The following is a 23397-nucleotide window of genomic DNA, read 5'->3' on the forward strand; positions in this document are numbered from 1 at the left end:
CAGCGATTTCCCCAGATCTCACTTGGGTTCTTTTCCGATGTTATCTTAAAGACATGGGAACTGTTGCTGTCAGTAATCTTTTCTTCGTGCATAAGGCCCTCTGGGCTTTTCGGAGGCAGCTCACCTTCCACCTTTCCTCCATGCTGGCATTGCTCTTGTTTGTAGGTAGGGTGATGCTGAGATAGACTTGAGTCTCCTGTGTGGCCCAAATCTCCTGGTGTTTCTGGCACAGTCTAGAAGGTGTGCACACCGTAGCAACTTCCATTCCCTAAAGGAAAATGTCAAGAGGGATATCCAAGCCTGAGCATCCAAGCTGCCGATCTTCAGGAACCCTTTGGATTATATAGAGTGTTTAATTTCATTAGGTTACTACCAAGGGAGCACTTAGCATTTTCACTGTGGTAGGCTCATGCATTTCTAATGAAGATACTAGATGAATAGTTGAAAACCTCTGGCTATTGCAGCAGCTTCTACAGCCCTTGTACGTGGCCTAAGAATATGCCCCCCCCCCAATAACTACTAGCAAGAGGGCTCCTTTCAGATTACCTTGAGTTCTTTTGAGGACCAAGAATCCATAAGGAATCCTCTTGTACAAATAATACTCCTAAATACCTGTTGCTTGAATTCTGGATTCAATGGGAAAGCAGAAAGTATGTGCCCTCTCCAATGCAAGAATCTTATTCCTGACGGCATATATAATGTCAGCTGCAAAAAATAAAATAAAAAGAGAAAATAAAAGAGAGAATAAAATAAAGAGATGTTAACTTTTCTTGAACATTTCCCAATTCTACAATATCCTTTTTGAGGTGACCAGAACTGTACACGGAATACCAAAGGCAGATACATCAGAGACTTGTATAATTGCATTATGGTATTTGCAGTTTTATTTTCAGCTTCTTTCCTAATGATTCCAAGCATGAAGTTTGCCTTTTCACAGCTGCCACACACTAGGTCAACATCTTCACTGAAGTATCTAGTAAAGCTCCAAGGTCTCGTTCCTGGTCTGTCACCACCAGTTAGGACCGCATGAGCATATATGTGAAATTAACAATTTTTGTGTGTGCCAACAAGCATAACCCAATAAGGCATCATGTAATGAACGGAATAGCGTTGCATTGCTTTGTACCCAGTCACAATGGCTACATGAGAAGAGTTTGGATTTGATATCCCACTTTATCACTCCCTGAAGGAGTCTCAAAGCGGCTAACATTCTCCTTTCCCTTCCTCCCCCACAACAAACACTCTGTGAGGTGAGTGGGGCTGAGAGACTTCAGAGAAGTGTGACTAGCCCCAGCAGCTGCATGTGGAGGAGCGGAGACAAGAACCCGGTTCCACAGATTACAAGTCTACTGCTCTTAACCACTACACCACACTGGCTCTCATGAGGATGTTATTGGGCACCGTTGTGAATGAGAATTTGCTGTCACATTGTCCAAGGTTGTGATCCTCTACACACTTGCCTGGGAGTAAGTCCCATTGAACTCAGTGGGACTTTCTTTCAAGCAGGCACATATAGGATTGCACTAGTTTTTGTCTGCACTTCTGAAAATATCCTCAAAGGAACAGTTTCTGTTCACCCCTAACAGAAACTTTCCAATAAACAAACTGTAGACATATATGTAATTTGATGAGAACTTTGTGGCAAAAGAAGACTAGGGACTTGGCCAAAGTCATTCAGGAGGTCGGCATGATGAATGGGACTTAGTCACAGACCATTTTGCCTTTGGTGATTTCTGTTCCTTCCATTGCTTTTGATTTTCTCCCAGTCTGCATCTCTGTTTTCTTTAATAAATGCTCTGGGGAAGGAGGCGTACGGTGGGAAGGATGCACTGATGTGGTCTGTGATCTCAGCGGATGCAAATTCTGTCAAAGGATTCCTTGCAGGGAGAATAAGCACATCATCAGGGGCTTTAGAGATACCAAGAGGTAAGTGAATAAGCTCATGGGATAAATGCACTGTGTACTGTAGTTGTTTGCCCTTGAAAGAATGAAATTATAGGTTTCATTAGAGAGCGGCACGGCACAACCACAATGCATAAATAGAGCATATTTCTCCCATTACTACCTCACCCTGCTGGGCCGCTGACACTCTGCTAATGGGAAACTTGTGGAATGTTAGGATTTACCTGGTGTATTTGGCAACCCAGCAGGTTGACTCTGTGCAGTGTGAGTAGAACCAAGGACATTCACATTCACAGTCCGTCCCTGGGAAGATAGCAGATATGTCAGGCTTGAAATCCCCAGCTGATCTGTTCTGCGTGAATCAGTCCGCAGCACAATAGCCCTAGATGTCTGCGCTGCTATGAATTCAGAGACACAAAGGAGGCAATACAGTGATGTGATTTTGCTTACTGAATCACAGTCTGTTTATGTAGCAATATGCAGGCTTTTGAATTACACAGAGCTGTTCATCAGTCAGGTGACATGGGAAATTATCCAGATCTCACTTATACCTCAACAAGGGTGGTTATCAAGGCCCTTAGTGGGTTACTTAGTGGCTTATTCTACAGCAAGCTATGAAGAACAGCATGGCTTTTGCATGCAGAAGACTCTAGGTTCAACAACAACAACAACAACAATTTTATTTATACCCTACTCATCTAGCTGGGTTTCCCCAGCCACTCTGGGCGGCTCAACATCTCCATTCAATCCTCAAAATCTCCATTCAAAAGAATCTCAGGAACCTTTGCCTGACACACACACCCCATACTGTTGTAGCTAATCAGAGGTGGAAAAAATGGCTATATAGACTATTGACTTGATTCGGGTGCAGAGGGGAGGGAGCCTGTGGCCTATGCAATTGCGCTGAAGAGCATGGCCAATGGACAGGGATTATGGGAGTTGTGATCCAGTAATGTGTGCTGGGCTGCAGGTTCCCCACCTAGGGATGAATGAGTATGTCACCTTTGGTTTCTCATTTTTTTCCAATCTTAAACTCAGTTCTCCACATTCCCACTTCATTTTGGGAATATTATTATTTTTAAGACTCCTTCTGAGAAGTCATCAGTATTTCAGAGCCAAATTATGCTAATAAGCACATTTTTGTTTGCAGTTTTGCCTAACAGATAGAGAGGGCAAGAGGCATAATCAGTGCGGAGCAAACATGCCAGAAGGAGTGACAGGTTGGCTCTGCCAGAACATCTGTACCATGCAAAACTTACCTTTAAGAGGCTGGTTTAGGGCAGTTTCAATGGTTCACCTGCAATGGGTACACAGCCGAGGGAGATGTCTTCTCAAAGCCTGATAAGCAGGAAGGAGGCATGAAGGCTCTGACAGGGTCCTGGAGTCGTTCTGCCTCATTTGCAAGCCAGGCAAGCACTTACCAGGGTTTGGGAAGGTCTCCAGCCCCTTCTGCTCCCTTCTCAAAGTCCGGCACCTCTTACTCGGCTTTGGGAAGGCGGGGCGAGGGCTGGAGAGAGTGCCAAATTTTGGCCTCCCATGGGGCACCATACCACCAAGGTCTGCCCCTGCTCACACCTCCCTGAGATTCAGCCATGATGTGAGCAGTACAGCTCCACTATGCTGCAGCTAGTGTTGGTTGGGTTATCCTGCTCTATGGTGAAAATGTCGTCAGGAGAATGGAAGAAGTGAGAATCTTATGGTCACCACCACGTAGCAGCGAATGACTCTGCTGGTGAAAAGCCTCCCGTTTAGCTTCCTTCGAACATGTTTAATTCTGCAGTTAAACCAGTGGCGTAGCATAGGTTGTCAGCACCCGGGGCAAGGCAAGTAATTTGCGCCCCCTAAGTGAGAGAGAGTGAGTGAGCCAGGTAGGGGCAGAGAACTGCGAGTGCGAGCGAGCGCCCCCCCGATGTTGCGCCCGGTGCGGCCAGCCCCCCTGCACCCCCCACGCTACGCCACTGAGTCAAGCTTTACTGAGGGTGAAGCCAATGCTGAGGTTCCCGAGACCACGCCACTGCTTAGCATTCTCTCGGTGAGCCTTGCAGGTAATTAAAGTCAGATTAAAAATGCAAGTGGAGGTGATTCTTCATCCTCTCATGGCAAGGAGAGGCACGGAGGTGTGAACTCGGGCCTGGTGGGAATGGCAAGAAAGAGCTCTCATTTGACTTGGAAGATAAATGCCTTAGTGCAACAGGGACTCTCTTGAATGTTAGCAGTTGAAACCACAGTGTTGATGGCATTCTGCAACCCTCTATGGGAGCCAGGAAAGTCCGAGCCATTTTGGAAGGGCGAAGGGTTTGGAGACCAGGAAAACACTGGCATCTCAAGACCTAGCCAGCTGAATGAAAACCCAACATGCTTCAGAGTTCGGGTCCCCAGCATGGCATGTGTGCCACAGCACAAGGTCAGACTCCCCCTGAAAGAGCAGGTTCGTCATCTGAGATGTATTTCTTTGTCACTAGAGGCCTAGGTGACCTAAGTGCCTAGGAGAGCCTTTTACCAGCTTTGCTTGGTAAGACAGCTATGGTAACTGTGTCCCTGAAGGACCAAGTGCACAGCCTGGGAGTCATTTTGGACATACAGCTCTCTGTGGAGGCGCAGGTCAGTTCTGTATCCAGGGCAGCCGTCTACCAGCTCCATCTGATAAGCAGGCTGAGGCCCTACCTGCCCATGGACTCAGCGGCGTAGCGTGGGTTGTCAGCACCTGGGGCAAGGCAAGTAATTTGCGCCCCCTAACCCGGGGCAAGGCAAGTAATTTGCGCCCCCTAACCCCTAACCTGCCGCCGCTGCCAGCTTCTTCTTGCTGCTGCCTGGGCTGGGGTATTTATGGTAAGGTAGCCACAGCGGCGGCGGCGGGTCCGTGTCAGGTGATCTGAGGTGAGTTGCCACTGGCGCTGCCGCCCAAACGACGCTGCTTGCCCGGAGGAGGAGGGCAGAGAGGTGAGGAAAATGCAACATGGCCCAGCAGCTGCAGCGGCGGCGACAGGGCTGTGAGGAGGGGCTGCCTGGTGCGCCCTCCGCAGCCCTGACGCGCGGGGACCGCGGCGAGCGCTGAGAGCCGCTGCCTACCGGACGCCTTCAGCCCGCACGCGCGCACAACTCGTCGGTTCTGCGAGACATGGGGCTCTGCTACAGCCTGCGCCCGAGGCTCTTCGGCAACTCCGGAGGCGGCGAGCGTGCTCCCCCCAGATGTTGCGCCCGGTGCGCCCGGCCCTCCCTGCACCCCCACGCTACGCCACTGCATGGACTGTCTCACCAGAGGGATGCATGCCCTGGTTATCTCCCGCTTGGACTACTGCAATGTACTCTACATGGGACTACCTTTGAAGATGACTCGGAAACTACAATGAATCCAAAATGCGGCAGCTAGTCTGGTGATTGGGAGTGGCCACTGGGACCATATAACACCAGTCCTAAAGGATCTTCACTGGCTCCCAGTACATTTCAAAGCACTATTCAAAGTGGTGGTGCAGACCTTTAAAGCCCTAAACAGCCTCGGCCCAGTATACCTGTTGGAGCATCTCCTCCCCTATCATTCAGCCTGGACACAGGTCCTTTTCCAAGAGTCTTCTGCTGGTTCCCTCTCTGCGAGAAGTGAAGTTACAGGGAACCAGGCAGAGGGCCTTCTTGGCAGTGGCACCCACCCTGAGGGATGCCCTCCCATCCGATGTTAAGGAAACAACTATCTGATTTTTTGAAAACATCTGAAGGCAGCCCTGTATCGGGAGATTCTTTACTGTTTGAGGTTTTACTATATTTTTATATGTACTGTAAGCTGCCCAGAGTGGCTGGGGGAACCCAGCCAGATGGGTGGGGTATAAATAATAAAATTATTATTATTATTATTATTATTATTATTATTATTATTATTATTATTATGTGGCTAGGAGAGCCTTTTACCAGCTTTTCCTAGTAAGACAGGCATGGCTATTTGTGGATCAGGATGGCCTGACCACAGTTGCCCATGCGCTAGTAAGCTCTAGATTGGATTTGTACAATGTGCTCTGTGTGGGGCTGCCCTCATGGTTGGCACAGAAACTGCAGATAGCGCAAAATGTGATGACTGGACTGATCAACGGGGCAGCCTTTCATCACCATGTCACGCTGCTGCTGAAAAAATTCACTGGCTGCTTGCTAATTAGTCAAATTAAGTTCAAGGTGCTGGTACTAGTGTGCAAAGCCCTATATCTAATATCTAAAGGGCGTAGGGCTTCCTATTCTGCAGAAATCAACAAGCGAGACTCTTTGTTGCACACGGTGGGTAAGCGTGATCACTCAGTGATATCTGCACATCGGCTTCAGTTAAAGGCACAAGAGCAGTGGCTATTGGACAAAGTTGGCAAGCCCAGCATCTCCACAGATTTTTAGAAGAACAGCTGTGTTGTTAACAGGGGGAGGGAAGAGACGAGGTCCCATGGATTCTTTGAAGACTAAAGATCTATCACCACACATGAATTTTCAGAGCCAATGGCCTTTCCACATCAACTCACACCACAACAAAACCAGGCGGTCCCTTGTGCGCTACTGTGTGTTTTGTTATCTTCCTCCTCAATTACGTTTCATCTCTTTTTGAACCCACTGCAGCTAAACTGTCTAAACAAACAACAGAACAACACTTGATGTTTGAAATTCATTCACATTTTGCAATGTAAGGTGCTATTAGCCACGCAGCAGAGAAAATTTGTTTTGTTCTATATTCTTTAAAAAAAAACTGTAAAAAAAAAATTTAACCTGAGAGAGTCCCTTTAATTAAGCAATCAGGCAAGCTGGAGCGTGAATAACAACGTGCTAATTCATGCCTAACAAGTTAGGCACAAGGCCAAGAAAGAGCCTCTTACTGCAATTAAAAAAATTCATTAAAAATGTTTTATTTTAATGCAGGCTCTCTCTTTTTTTTACACTTGTTAATTTAGCAAGGGGACTAATAAGTTACAAGCAAGGGAAGTACTGTTCTATTAATCTTCCAACTTTCGCAGTCCCAAGGACCAATTGCATCCCCGGTTTCTCTTTTGAATCTGGGTGATAATTCATGGTACCATTAGCAAGACAAAGAAGGAGGCAGATTAAAATGGAAGCTTTAGGAGGGCAGTTCAGACTGAAGGAAACATGCTCAACATCTAAACTTAAGCGTTCATTTGCCTCACCTTTATTTTAGTTCAAAACTGTTTCATCGTCCTCCAAAGAGGGGAGGGAAAGACCGCCTAAGTAGCCATTTATTAACAGTTGTAAGTATCATTAGGAGCGATGTGGTGAAATATAGATCAGGGTAGGACAGAGCGAGAGATCAGAATGCCATTTTTCCTGTTCAGAATGCCATTACACATTCCATCGTGGCATATTACTGAGATGATTAGTGGCATCAAATGACTTCTGAAAAATGATTATGTGCCATTAAAAACATTAGTCTGTCTGAAACCAGCACAAACAAATGGCCGTGCAGGGGATGAGTCATTAGTTTTAGAGGCCGGGTGATGTGACGGGACTGGCAGGGAAATAGCTTACAAATTAGCAAGTGCAACAAGTTAAAAGGGAAACAGTTGAGGCGGTTCCTTTTCATTGCTGTGCTGCAAAGGAAGGGAGGGAGCAGCTTTGGGGAATGCTACACCGGGGGCCAGCTCATGAAAAATATGGGTGAGCTCTGGGCATTGCTAAGAGATAATGCTCAGCAGTGGCAACGATGATAAAATAGATGCGTATTTATACAGGGCTATATCCCTAAGGGATAAGCTAAAAGCTAAGCTAAGCTAAAGGACCCCTGGACAGTTAAGTCCAGTCAAAGGCGACTATGGGGTGTGGCACTTGTCTTGCTTCCTGGCTGAGGGAGCTGCCGTTTGTCCACAGATAGCTTTCCGGGTCATGTGGCCAGCATGACTAAACAGCTTCTGGTGCAAGAGAACACTGTGACAGAAACCAGAGTGCGCAGAAATGCCGTTTACCTTCCCGCTGCAGCGGTACCTATTTATCTACTTGCACTGGTATGCTTTCAAACTGCTAGGTTGGCAGGAGCTGGGACAAAGCAACGGGAGCTCACTCCATCACGGGAATTCGAACTGCTGACCTTCTGATTGACAAGCCCAAGAGGCTCAGTGATTTAGACCACAGCGCCACCCGCATCCCTAAGGTATGTACACATTAGCAGCAGCTTAAAATGTCACATGGCCATTTTCCCCACTGAGTTTCAAGTTGCCTTATTATTATGAGGAGGAAGAGGAGGAGTACACCATCCTATACCTGCAGGTCTCAGGGTGGTTCACAAGATAAAATCACAATATAAAGACATAAAATACATAATAAAAATGAAAACAAGAACAACCCAGTAATCCCCCGCTCCGCAACACATTTTAAAAGGGCAGCAGATGTCAATTAGCCAACGGCCTAGTTGAAGAGGAAAGTTTCCACCTGGCACCTAAAGGTGCATAAGGAAAGCACCAGCCGAACCTCCCTGGGAAGAGCATTCCACAAATGGAGAGCCACTAGAGAAAACGCCCCTTCTTGTGTTGCCACTCTCTGGACCTCTCATGGAGGAGCCACCTGAAGAAGGGCCTCAGATGATCTCACTTGCACTTGCGGCACACACCGGAGTTGTCTTCGCCCAATGTGCATTACCTGATTTGTTTCCACATGCCTGTGTTCCCCCTGAAGTTCTGTTCAAGAAAACTGTTGTCTGTGCACGCACAACAGCTGTCTCAAATGCACACACTTCAGCTTAACCACAGTTTGTGTTTTCAAATTGGGTAGAAACTGGCTTGAGGGGGAAACACATCAAGGAGGAGTATTTCTCAAGAAACTACAGAAAACTACTATGGATATGGGCTAACGTCATGCGTTCTTACTTTCAGACACCAGGGGTGGGAGCGTGCTGGAGTTGGAGTGAACATCAATGTGTACATAATCTAAGTGTTAAAATGAATCCACAAAAACGATGTCCGCAATCCTTCAAACAGTCCTGAAGTTTAGACCGGTATTATTGCCTCCATATGACAGATGGGGGCCCTGAGGTTGAGATGTTGTCTGAGGCCACCCAGGTAGTTCCAGGCTTCCCACTTCACTGCTCATGGTCTTAACTCCAATGCTACACCATGTTCAGTAGCAGATGTTGTGGTGGGACAGCACCACTCACCTGACCTCTATCTTCAGTTGCATCACTGCAGCTGGGAGGTAGAGAGGGAGGACATCATGGTCCAACTGCACCTGCAGGAACCCTTGATTGGCTCCACAAGTGGGCTTGCACCATGGCAACCTTACTGCCACCTCGTCCCTCCCTCTCTACCTCCCGAAAAGTAGCAGTGACTCAACCAGCCGGAGGTCAGGTGAGCAGTGGCACTGCACCATGCGCTGCTGAACATGGTGTAGATGGAGTTAAGAGCGTGCTCCACCAAACCATCCACTACTGACCATGTTCATTATAGGCTATTATTTTATTATTTATTGCATTTATAGCCTGACCTTCCTCTCAAAGTAGCCCGGGGCACCAAACGAGTGATAGAACAATCAAAACATCTTCCAGTGCAGATGCAGGCTGAGAAAGGTCTTCACTTACAATACTTGCTTAGCAGGTGCTGAAAAGACAACAGTGGCTGCACTTAATAATCAAAGCGGAGGGGATTCCAAAGGGTAAGCGATTCCACATCAAACGCCCAATTCCAGCATCTTGTGGAACAGACCTCCTGATAATATACACCTTCATTAGGTGCCAGGCAAAAATGTTCCTCTTTAACCAGGCCTTTGGTTGATTAACATCTTTATACCCTTTTAATTGTGTTTGTGGCAGAAGAGGGGGTTATAGGTTTGTGGGGGTTGTGTTGTTGTTCTTGTTTTTATTATGTATTTTGTGTTCTTATCTTGTATTTTTAAGTTGTGAGACATCCTGATATCTACGGATGAAGGGCAGTATATGAATTTAACTAATAATGAGATAGTATTTGCAGGAGGCCCTCGCCCATGGAGCACAGTGGTCAACTGGGCAAGTAAGGGGTGAGACCATCTTTTAGATATCCCTGTCCCAACAGTATAGGACTTTGTACGCCAAAACCAGCAACATAGCCCAGGTAGCTAATTGGCAGGCTATGTCTCTTGCACTGAAAATAAAGCTAATTGAAGAGTACTTTGGAAAGCAGCTTCAGCCAATTTCATTACCCAAAAGCAGGCTGAAAAACAATTGCTTGGAACAGTTTAAATATCAAGTGGATTTTGCAAATCTTTAATCAAAGCTGGCACACACTATTAACATGTCCCACAAACAACATCCATAAGCCAACTGCCTTTTCTTTTACTTTGTTATTTCTGGTTTTATTTCATTGGGAAACACATTTGCTCGTTTTTATATTCTGCACTGTCTAACTTGATACGCCACCTGTTGTTTGGCATCTCTGTGATGTGTGATTGGGGGCTTCTGCCTCCACAAGATGAATGATATCCTATGCTTGAGATGTGCAGAAGGTAGATCAAGATCTACAGGTAGATCTCTGAGTGACTTGCGGCATATCAGCAAGCATTTCTGATTGCCAGTTGTTTCACGAAAGCAACCACAGAATGATTTTTCCCAGCTGAACATGGCTACTCAAATGAAGACAGTTAACCAGGTATAGAATTTTGTCTGAAAGGACAGTAAGTTCCATTCCATTCCTGAAAACATTCAGGAATCTCTTCCATTCAGGAATCTCTTCCATCCTAACTACTGTATTTTTCGCTCTATAAGACGCACCAGACCATAAGATGCACCTAGTTTTTGGAGGAGGAAAACAAGAAAAAAATATTCTGAATCTCAGAAGCCAGAACAACAAGAGGGATCGCTGCGCAGCGAAAGCAGCAATCCCTCTTGCTGTTCTGGCTTCTGGGATAGCTGCGCAGCCTGCATTCGCTCCATAAGACGCACACACATTTCCCATTACTTTTTAGGAGAGAAAAAGTGAGTCTTGTAGAGCAAAAAATACGGTATATCTCTCCTGCACATGACTCTGGCTGATAGGTCTCAGGGTTCTAGTATAAAGCAAAGAAGATCCAACAAGTCAGAAGACTGCTCACTCCATCCTATACTACTGAGAGCCCATTTGTATAGCCACGTCAGAACCTACCAGCCACGGGTAAGCATACATGGGCTTCCCATCACTCCAGTCAGTCATAAGTATCTGTCACTACATACAGGATCCAGCTAGGCATGGTACTGCAAATATTGTATATGCCAAAAGCCCAAGTCTGCATATGGCCTTCAATGCAGGATGCAGTAGTCAGGAAAGAACCCAAACAATGCATTCTGCTCCTCCACCACCCACTTAAAAAAGAACACTTAAACTAATGAATTGAGTGTACATAGCTGTCAAATTTCTATATTTATTTGACAAGTCAAGGATAAGCTTTCAGCAGCTCTAGCCATATCTCCAGATGCATGGAATGTAATATTATTATTTTTTAAAGACAACAGATTTGTTTCCTTTCAAGCGAAGTTGCAATCTGCATGATTAAAGACAGGGATAACTGTGTGGTTTCCGACTAGGCAGAAGAGGTTTCAACAGTTCCACAATGGGGAATGAGCCAACAGGTAGAAACATTTCTTCAGGACCTTGGACAGCAAATTGGCAACTCAGACATTGACGCAGCAAAGGCTAGGGCTCAGCTATGCCCTGAGGGTCTCCTTAAATTTTTATATCATCTGTAGCTCTCTTGAAGGGCCCTCACTTGCCACCAACATTGCTGGAATCCCTCCTTCAGCCATTTTAGGTGTACATTCCCAGGGAGAGTGAAGGTCTGTTGGGTTGTTGGCCCAACTTATCATGAGGCCTTCACTTATCATGGTGTCATTGGTCACTGACTATGAGTGTGGGACTGGCTGCCAGTTTTGTCATGGACTGGCAAGATGCAAAGGAGTGATGGGAGGCATCAGCTGGGGAACCTCCCGGGGAAGAAGGCTCAGAACCAGGGGACTGGTGGTAGGATGACAACGAGTGGTCAGAGGGAGGAGATGAGGAGGAGGTGGTCTTGGGAGCTGAAGAGGTAACAGGGTTTCATGAGCAGGGAGAGTATATGGCAGAGAGCAGTCCAGTATCAGAGGCAGAAGTGGAGGCTGGAGAGGGGGGGGGGGACAAGAGACAGAGATGAGACAGGCTGGTGAAGAAGCCAAGGTGTCTCCCCCTCCTGCTGCAGTCAGCTCCTCTTCCCCACACCCTGATCTCCCAGAAGCAGAAGAGGTATGAAAAGTGAGGAGCAAAGACAGGCACAGTGATAGAGTCTCAGATTGCTTGGAAAGGACCTGGAGGAGGAGGAGACATAGACAACTGTTGGAAGGTCCCCACAAGATCTACTGGGATGAGTTGCTGTGCTCATTAGGTCTGGCCTTCTGAGCTTGTTTCCTGGAATAAAGAGTTAACTGCACTGACGCTGTATGATTTATTGCTGACCTGCTCCTGACACCCAGCTTAAAGGAAGTCCAATGACGATTCCTCCCCACAATACCCTGATACCACTGGGAATGGGGATTCCATGTTATCTGGGGAAACCACATTCTGACATTCATTAGTGGAGGACCCTTTCACATCTGATATATGGATCGTGATAAAGTTCTGCAGTCTCCACATGAGCAAAGCATGTCCCTTTCTTATCAATATTGAGAGAAGCTTTTCACATTGCACATATGGAACCGTTCCTAATCTTGAAGGGGTGGGCACTCCTTGTTCATGTAGAGCTCCATTTGCACAGCAGACCCCAAGTGCACACATAAGAGCTTTTGAATCAGACAAAAAAATAGGAGGAAAATAGCTGAATGTAGTCCTAGTGCTAGCATGTCTTCTCTCCAAAAGAGAACCGTTTCCCTTCTAACAATGTGTTTCCATGCATCTAAAGACTCAGCTGTGCCTCCCGAGAGCACTTCTGTATCTTTTTAAAATAATGTAGGAAGTGGCCTGGAGACTTCATTAAAAACTGAGTTAATTGAGGTTAACAAAGTCAAACTTTTGGTGCTGTTAATTAATTCATAGACTTGTAGAGCTTGAAGAAAACTGGAGGTAATCCAACATAACCCCTGTGTGCTGAGAAAAGATCTACTATAACAAAAAATATTTGGAATATAATATTAATCTAGATAATAGCCTATTCTTAAGCCAAATTCTAGCATTCTTTGAGCACAAACTGGGAGGATTTAAAAACCGATGTTTGTATGTTTGTGTGTGTGGTTTTTAAACGTAAGAAAATTGAAATTGTGTATGTCAACTTGGGGATGCAGATGCCAACAGGCCTCTACAGCAACAGAATGCTAACCATGGGAAGTAATAAAAACAAGACAGAATTGGAGAAAATAATGATGTGGTGATGAAAACATATGGGAAGGGTGTGACAAATGGCCACTTCATGCAACCATCTGGAATATAGAAATCCAACTGAAATTGCTGCAGACATTGACGTATTCCCCGTGATAAGCAGGATTATCTGCGGATCCCACTACACAAGATCAGGCCTTTTACATGCCATCACACAACACACTAAATGTGTTTCTCTGATGGCGTGCTACAATTTCAGTCCTACATGACAGTGCCTACACAAAACCATGTGGTGGATCAATCAATCACCTAGCCGTCCAACCATGCTATGCTTCCTGAAGTCAAATATAACTGGGGACACTGACAGTATGAAATGTTGACATTAACACAGTAACAACCCAGGACATTTCCATGGCCCAGCTCAATCTAAATGCTGACTTATTGCAAAATATTGCTGATTGTGATAACTGAGAGCATGTGGTCATTGACAAGATGGAACCAGCATAAGATGATGGTCAGGAACATCTCTTCTTGCACGGGTGCTAATTTAAGAAGCACGAATCAGCACACTCCATTGCTTTGTCACCACCATTTCTTTCCTCTCTGTTGAGGAATTGACCTTGCTAGTTATCTGCTAAGAACTGTTATCTGCTAGAGGAAATGCTAACAGTGGGTGGTAGGTGGTGATGAAGATAGCGGAGGAGGAAGAAATTTTTGTCTTTCCTCTGCTCCCCATTGTGCTTCTGCCATGTTCCTGGAACGGGTTGTTATGCCACACATTCTTTTTGGATTGCATTCCAGGGTGTGTCATTCAGCCAAGCAGGGATACTTTTGTTCTCTTTGATTTGGCAAGTAAAATTACCCCTGTCCTTTTTACATGCAAATGTGAAGAGCACTCCTGATACCTTATTAAGGCTGCCTCTAGGCACCAGCTTCCCCTTAAGGCTGGTTTAGTACTGTGGTGTGTGTGTGTGTGTGTGTGTGTGTGTGTGTGTGTGTGTGTGTGTGTGTAACTACTGTCACTCTTTGGGGCTCTCTCAGGCATGCTGTTCCTATTAGTCTTTGGTCTGCAGGGTGGAATAGCAGAGACCAGCACTGTCTATGCAACAGTTCCAGGTTGAAGGCTGTGTACGCAACTCCTGTTTATTCTGCATCCAGTGCACTCCCATCACCGGTTTGGGAATTGGTATAAACACAACTTTAGCTGCACTCTACATTGATTCTGTCCATTTCTTACGAAATACTATGTTTTGATGCATATCCCCCCCAAACCAACTTTGATTTGAATGAGGGGGGAAATGCATCCTATTTGCATTTTAAGCTGAAAATGTCCTTGCAGTCTCAAAGTCCCTGAATCAGTGACATTTGGAAGAGCCTCTTTCCGGAAGTGGTAGTTTAATAGAAGTGGTAGTTGAGTAATTTATAATTAAGGTATATAATGGGGGAAATGTAAGTAATATAGCAGCTTTATAAGGTAAGGAAAGAACACCATGGAAGGCTGAATGGGAAGTCAACAGATATATGTTCTGATGGTTGTATAAAAGAATTTGTAAAATTTGAAAAGCTAATTTTAAAAAAAGTTTTAAAAAAGGAAGCGTCTTTAGATAGTTCAAACAGCCTTTTCCCCTCTACTCCTGATATCAATGGAGGCACCTTAAGTGTAGCTGTGGCTCTGTCATAGCTGTCAACTTACAGATTTGAAAATAAGGGGCCAGCAGCCAAAATAAGGGACCTGCAGCCTCACCTGTTCCAAGCCCTCCAGTCTTTCTGTTCTCCTGCAGTCTGGTCAAACTCATGCTGGTAGCTTCAAGAACACTGTCCAACCAACTTTGTAACCAGAGGTTCAGCTGAATAGAATCTGAATCACATGCACCACAAGGCCTATGCAGCCTCAACTTAAGATGGCTCCCCGGCCTGGCTTTGCACTGCAAAGTTTGCAGCAGCACGTGCAACAAAACGGCGTCCAGCATTCAAAAAACCCCTCAGCTTGCATTAACTAGCCACACACAAGGCATGCAAGCTCCACCCCCCAGTCGTTCTTAGACTTCTTATTGGGTGAGCAACACAGCCAAGCAACACAGTTGGAGCCTCCCTCCTCCCTGGCTGGCAGGGAGGGAGGGAGAGGAGCTGCTTCCTTTGAAATTTAAGAGACATCATTTAAGGGACATTTAAGGGACATCCATCAATAAGGGACAGCAGCAGGACATGGCCCTGGAATAAGGGACTGTCCCTTCAAATAATGGACACTTGACAGCTATGGGCTCTGTTAGTTACGTGCGGACATCTAAAAGAAGTCACAGGCGCTTCCTACAAAGCCCAAAGTTAGCACGGTTGGAATTCTCTGCCTAACAGAACAACTACAGTGGTACCTCAGGTTACAGACGCTTCAGGTTACAGACGCTTCAGGTTAAGAACGGACCTCCAGAACGAATTAAGTTCTTAAACCAAGGTACCACTGTATATCAAAAAACAGCAACAACCCCAACCCACCCCCAGTGGCTTAGATCTCACTGCCCTGCAGTGAAAAAATTCAAGCACTCTTCCCCTATTGCCAGCTGGCCTGCAGCCCAGCAACCAATCAGCAGGATGGCCAAGCTACCCAGAGGCTAGATTTCAGTGCCGTTTGCTGAACCGTCATCTATTTTGACCTTGGCTACCTTGTGAAATGAGTGGAGAAAGCTGTTAGACAGTATTCCCTAGCAATTGCTCCTAATCTTATGAGGTTATTACCTTCTAACTGTCCCCGCTGCGCATCCTACCTACCCATAAAAGGAGGAGAGAGGGATAGTGACTCTCTGTTCAGCTGTCGACCAACCCAGTGGAAATCCTATTCCCCCATTGCCTGTCAGAGTTAGCATGACAGATCTCAAAAGGGCCTCTCGGACACTACATTTTGCTTTGTGACAGCAAAACACTGTTGCAGTTGTCGATGGCATCCGTCACTGCCTGATGTGTCAATGGCACAATCCATTTTTAGGAAATAGCTTTTCAAGCATTCTTTTACAGTACTAGTTCTCCCCGTCTCCAAGGAAAGTTATATCCTTTGTGTGATTTCTGAGGCAATATTCTCCAACGCACACCTAGGGATGGGGAAGATGCTTGGCTTGGTTTGCATTTCAATACAAACCTGCATAATTCACACTTCCGGAAACACGACACAAACTGAAGCGCCGCCACCCCATGGAATTCACACTTATCTGTATGTTGTGATGCAGCTCCCTAGCCACAAAAGGGTGCACAACATTGCTTACATTAAGCAGAAAGGTACATAAAAAATACATATATTCATGAAAATAACACACAAAAAGCATTATGTTAGGGGGAATTGCTTACAGCAGTATGTATATTAGGAAAAGCTGCATACAAAAATGTGTACATTACAAGAATCAGGCACTAAAATGCTGATGAATTTGACTTCAAAGAGAAATTGCAAATTGACGTGGAAATGTGGGGAGAAATGAGAAAAACCAAAAGTGATAGATTTTTGTCCATCCCTACCCCCCTCCCTTGCTCCCTGCCAATTTCTGGACTCCTTTCATTAACATATACAGTCATTTTTCTTTCAGAGATCTTAATATGCAGGACACAGCTCACCCACCTAGAAGTTTCCTCTGCCCCTTCGGGGCACTGGCCTGATATTTTATTCTGGTGCCACCACTGGAGGCAATCCAAGGCTGCTTCAATCCAGCCAGATCCCAGATAAGCTTGAATCAGCCCCATTCAGTTCAGGATTCGGCCAGATCTGGTGCACAGCCCTATCACCCCTTGTTCATCCCAACCTATATCTGATTGGTATTTTCTTAAAATCAAGCCATTTCCCCTCATCCCTTCATGGTGAGATCTACACACACACACATTTTCATGCAAAACGTTTTTGTTTGATATTATGGTGGGTATTTCTGTGTTTTTTATTATTGTAAGCCACCTGTGATCTTCAGCTGAAGGGAAGTATTGAAACTTAATAAATAATAATGATAATAGGAAGCGACAAGTCTAGGAATGCTGACATTGGCTGGGAGGGGCAATTTTTGTTGAGCATCTCTGTGAGCTGTAGCCTAGCAACAAAGGAGTAGGAGACCTGGCTGGCTCCCTCTGTGGGGAGGAAATGAGCTGTGAGAAGACTGGGGGAAACAGTACATTATTCCCACCTCACCCCCACCGACCCAGAGAATGCATGCTGAAAATCCACTGTTATTCTACCTAAGTTGAAGTTCCGGGTGAAGAAAAGCCCTGCTAAGCTCTGTCCTTCAACTCTGTTCATGCCCATGCTTGCCTGGATGAAGGGTGGAAAGGGAAGCAGCCTCCAGAAGGCTCCCTAGAAAGCAGTGGCGTAGCGTGGGTTGTCAGCACCCGGGGCAAGGCAAGTCATTTGCGCTCCCTAACCCGTGGATTTGCGCCCCCTAACCCTAACCCCCAGATGTTGTGCCCGGTGCGGCCGGGCCCCCCTGCACCCCCCACGCTACGCCACTGCTAGAAAGGAATGTCACTTTTAGGCTGAAAACATTTCACCCCTCCTGCCTTGGGATGGGAGATAAAGTCAATTCAGTTCACATTTGAAGGTCAGTTTGCATAATTTGCACTTTCCAAAATGATACTGTATGTCATACAGGCAGCCATCCTTCAAAACTGGAACTTCTCCAGGTTTTGCAGTATAGTTCTCCAGGTAAGTAATGTGTACAAAACAGAACATACCGGGGTGAAGTGTGCATACAAATGCACACATTAGTGAAAATACCATACAAAATTGTGTGTTATTACAATAACTTGTCCTGCAGAAATGTATACATTAGTCAGAATTGCATATAGCTGTGTACATATTAGGAGAATGCTGCACTGAAATGCTGATGAATTTTCATGAGCATTTTTTTTTTAGCGCAACCTGTGGCAAACTAAACATAAACCTTGGGGGGAAAATAAGAGAAAGTGAAACTGTCAAATTTGCCCATCCATCCCCCTGTCTTAGGGACGCAAGTGGTGCTGTGGGTTAAACCACTGAGCCTAGGGCTTGCTGATCAGAAGGTCGGCGGTTCGAATCCCCGCAACGGGGTGAGCTCCCGTTGCTCGGTCCCTGCTCCTGCCAACCTAGCAGTTCAAAAGCACGTCAAAGTGCAAGTAGATAAATAGGTACCGCTCCAGCGGTGAGGTAAACGGCGTTTCAGTGTGCTGCTCTGATTTGCCAGAAGCAGCTTAGTCATGCTGGCCACATGACCTGGAAGCTGTCTGTGGACAAACACCGGCTCCGTCGGACAATAAAGCGAGATGAGCACCGCAACCCCAGAGTCGGCCACGACTAGAGCTAATAGCCAGGGGTCCCTTTACCCCCTGTCTTAGTTGGGGGGGAAAAAACCAAATGGCACTATTCAATGGAGACTTCTCCTGTGCATACTTCTTTGAAATGAATGGGTGGTGCCTAGGATCATGGCGTGAGCAAGCTTAGCACTGCCAATGTGAGAGTTAAATTTAGATTAAGGAGAGATTTCAGTTCCTTGCCTAGAGGAACTTCCTGGTGGATCGTGGATCGAGATTCAATCTCCCTTCCTCACCATCCGCTGACTTTTAGGGCAACTCACCTTGATTTGATACAGCTGCTCCCACATTTGAGATCTGTCCCATCATGAGCTTCAAAAGTACGTCTCCGTGTTTAAGCAGCCATGCTGTCCTGACCAACTCTTCTCCAACAGCCTTGATGCATTTATCACCCCATGGCCTTGTAAATGACAGCACTGTTTAATCTCTCACACACAATAAATGAAGCATTTGCAGGATAGTCTACTTTTATGCCATTGCCCACGTTAGCATGGGCTGGTCCATGTTCTCCCATTTCCCTTTCTGCCTCCTCTTTTAAGATGCCGTAAATCTAGTTAATAGTTATATCCGGTGCAGAAAAATCAAAATGTCACATCAGTAGAGACGGTTCAATTGAAGGCATATTGATTGTCGCAAAGAATATTCTCACTTTATTCACCTACTTAGACTCTTCCCCTAGGCGCATATGAATTCATCAAATATTGTCACGGCGCATAATAACACTTGTTCTTGGGTGTTGATGTAACAGCTAGAGCTTCTTACCAATTCCTCCAGTCGCAATACGCAGTTGGGATGGGAACAATGTCTTCGTGACATGAACATATCCAAGCTTGAGTTTCTGCAGCTGGGACACTATGGCAAATGTTGCTCCCACACATGCCTCAAACCTGACAGGTGGTCAAGGGGAAGAAGAAACTGTGGGAGAGAGAGATCACAAACGGGTGAACTGGGAAAGCTTTCATTCACAAAATGTCTGCAGAACTCTCTGCCACAAAACTTGGTGAGAACAGGGCTGAAACGAATAATTGGGTCAAGCCCAAATAATCATGAGAGGCAGATCACTTGCAAGCATTATAAATAAAACTCACCAGAGGATTTACGGTGCAGGGGAGACGTGCATGGTTATTGATCCATCGGCTCCTTAAAGGTATTTACTTGCTCAGATGGCTGAGAACCTCACCCCACTTCGAAGCCATCCTTCCTCTCTGGAAGCTCTCGTCCACAGCTCAGTTCTGTGAAGGTTGGTTGTGAGTATTTAGTGGTGAGGGGAAGTCATTCTGCATATTCTTAAAAGCATTCTCTTCCATTCTTTATTTGCTATGTCTTCAAGGGCTGTTCTCTTCAAAATAGGGCATAGAAAGCTGCCTTTTACTGACACAAACCATTGTCTCATCAAAGAGGAGTTTCCCCCCTGTCCCACCTAGAGATGCCAGCAATTAAACCTGGCAATCTTCTCCATGCAAATAGTATGTTCAGCTACGGGGTGAGCTCCCGTTGGTCGGTCCCAGCTCCTGCCAACCTAGCACATCAAAGTGCAAGTAGATAAATAGGTACCACTCCAGCGGGAAGGTAAACGGCGTTTCCATGTGCTGCTCTGGTTCACCAGAAGCAGCTTAGTCATGCTGGCCACATGACCCCAAAGCTATACGCCGGCTCCCTCGGCCAATAAAGCAAGATGAGCGCCGCAACCCCTGAGTCGGTCACAACTGGACCTAATGGTCATTGGTCCCTTTACCTTTTACCATGCTGCAGCCAAGCCCAGGCAAACCATACCATACCATTCCATTCCTGGAGGAGGAAGAAGAAGAAGAAGAAGAAGAAGAAGAAGAAGAAGAAGAAGAAGAAGAAGAAGAAGAAGAAGAAGAAGAAGAAGAAGAATTTATTTATACCCCGTCCACCTGGCTGGGCTTCCCCAGCCTCTCTGGGTGACACCCAACAGAATTAAAAGCACAATAAAAGCACAATAAAACAATATTTATTTCATGAATGTTCCAGTTAATGGTTGGGTACAGCGCTGGGCAAGATTCACTATAATGTACCAACAGTGCATTATGGTCACCTTTCTCGAATCCAGAAACAATAGCAGTAACAATACAAAATTGATTCTTCATCTGATCCTCATTTTAATATATCTCGTTTCTCTTCCTTTGGTCTTTGTGCTCCGTGCTCACTTGCGCTGACGTCCTCTCGACAAAACAACAATAAAAAGACATCAGCCAGAAAACCGACACATGACAGATTCTCTGTTGAAGCAAGAGAATTAAATCCCCACTTTAATTTCACCTCCTTGCAATATCTGTTTATTTGACAATATTTTCATATCGCTAGTTGTGGGAGTTACGCCTGTAGCTGCCATAGATCAATTTTTGTTAAATTGATGTTAGAATTACCCGTGGTTTTAAAAGATAAGCAAGTATTAACTCAACAGCTGTTCGAGACACTGCATCAACTTCATTTATGATTTATTTCGCTTTTTTCCAAATACCTTTTTTAAAACACCATTTATTTTAATTGATTCAAACTTTTCTGTCTTCCGAGCCAATCACCGACCACTTTAAAGCGACAGGCCCTAAGCCATATAAATTAACTGTACCTACGGGCATTATTTTTTAAAGAACATACTTTTTAGCACACCAAAGCATTTTTGTCTGTGCAGGAGAGGTTTCTGCAATGACAGCTGTCAGCTGTCTATGGTTCTTTCCATCAACCAAGTAGTCCTTTATCCTTTAGAAAGGCACATCCCCCTGGGTGTTTTGGATAAAAGATCTTGGATTGCATTTCATGTAGCAACTCTCGAGGACTAGCAATAATGTGAACACACTTTTTAATACTGCTCTGTTGTTTAAATATGTTATCAAATCAAGATTGGGTCGGAATTTGGCAGTGGGTTTGTTAACCCACCCTATCCAAGCACCGACACTTTAAAAATGTACTTCAACTTACTATTTGCTACATATTCAGAGGTTGGGTATGCTTAAAAAGAAGAAGAAGAAACACTCTAATGAATTAGAAAGTTTGGTGTGGCACACTTGATTCCTGGAAGATTTAGGGCAGGATTCAACTAAGCTGTTGCATGTTTGGAATGAGGGCCGTTTGAACAACAGGACAATAGGGATTTACTACATCACTTGCCGTTTTCAAAAATAAAGTAAAACTATATTTTGGCATTATATGCATGAGCAACAGTGAGCCTTGGGAAGAATGCACACTTCCCTCCTATGAATAAGAGGTTGGGTGTGGTTGCTTCTGGTCATAGTTTCCTGTGACACCTGAATTAGGGGCAACTGTGGTTACTTAAAACTATGGTTTGCATGGTGAGGCCCCATGACCACCCTATTCCTTAAGATGCAAACAACTAGACAACACACGGAATATTGGTTTGGGGGTCAAATCAGGCCACAACTTTATTGGTTATAGATGTGAAGGTTTGGCCACAGGGATTTTGACTGTGTATCAAAATTTTGACTGTGGGAGTGAAGCCAGCAGTGGGTGGGTGGAGGATGCCCATTGACCTACTTCAAATCAGGGCGTTCCCCAAGCGGTCCCCCCGTTGGAGGAGTGGTATGACCCTAGCCCCCGTCTGGGCATCAGACAGGAGCCCCTCCTCCTGGATCCTTTTAACAGGATCCCTTTACCCATGGAGGGACAGGCAGAGGCTACAAACTCCCCTCCAAACAAGACCAGGCTTACCCCAATGCCTATCCGGCTTACAAAGTTGTGACCATTGCTATGAGGTAGGCAAAAACCCAAATGGCAGAGCCAATTTTCCAGATGGGAAAAAATCCTGCCCGGCCTCTCCTCTTAGCTGCCCGAGAGGAGAGGAGAAGGGGAGAACGTGAGCTGAAGGCTTGCTATTGCTCGGTCACGTTGTGCTAAATTAGTGAGGGCAAATTATCTCCACACTTCAGGTCTTACCCACCAGATGTGCAGCAATTCTCCCTCCTTGATATGTTTGATGCCCATTTCATGGGGGGCATAGCTGTCAACTTTTTCCTTTTCTTGTGAGGAATCCTATTCGGAATAAGGGAATTTCCCTTAAAAAAAGGAAAATGTTGACAGCTATGATGGGGGATGGCGGACAAGCCTCACTGGTATAGCACCTGCTTTGCATGCAGAAGGCCCTAGGTTTGAACTCTAGCATCACCAGGTAGGGCTGAGAAGGACTGCTGAGTGAAACCCTGGAATGCTGCTGCCAATGGACCCTATTGTCTTACTCAGGGCAAGGAGGTTTCTTGCATGTATATGTTCTTAACCAGTCACAGGTTCAGGTAGTGTCAGGCTTCAGGAAACCGATCCCTCCCCCTCATGGCAGGCTGCCAGTAACAGAGAGACAAGAAGCTCTTACCAGTGTCTTTTATTCAATAGTCCCAAAGAGAGGCGTAGAAATGCAGTCTCTTGGGCAATGGCGTTGTTCCGAATAAAGCCCCACCCCCTCCATCTCTCTTCTTATACATCATCCCTATGTTGGCTGATCTGTGCTTTCTGCCTCTGAGCTTTCTGTTCTCCTACTTTCAGTGCCCGCCGGGTTCTGGGAGAAGGGGGGGTCAGAAATGCTTTCCAAGGACACTGAGTCTGTCAGCTGTCTCTTCCCCGGTGCTGCTGCTTCTTCCTGCTCCTCTCCCAATATTTCCCAGCTTCTCCCCTCTGCAGCCTCTGAGCTGTGACCTTCTTCAAACCACTATTGTGGATCTATACTGTCTACCTCTTTTCTGAGAAGTGTGTGGGGGGGTCTCCACTATTCCTCCTCAGTCCAGTCCCTGACATCTAGGGGCACAGACATTTACCATAGCATGGTATCTTTCTTTTAGTGTTGCTAAAATAATAATAATAATAATAATAATAATAATAATAATAATAATAATCCTGCTAACCTTTGACTGTGGAATAAGGCTCATATCACTGATTGGCCACAGCCTGTTGGTATCTGACTCCTGGGGCC

This window comes from Podarcis melisellensis, assembly GCF_964234715.1.
Source record: "Podarcis melisellensis genome assembly, chromosome: 2".
NCBI classification, from domain to species: Eukaryota; Metazoa; Chordata; class Lepidosauria; order Squamata; family Lacertidae; genus Podarcis; species Podarcis melisellensis.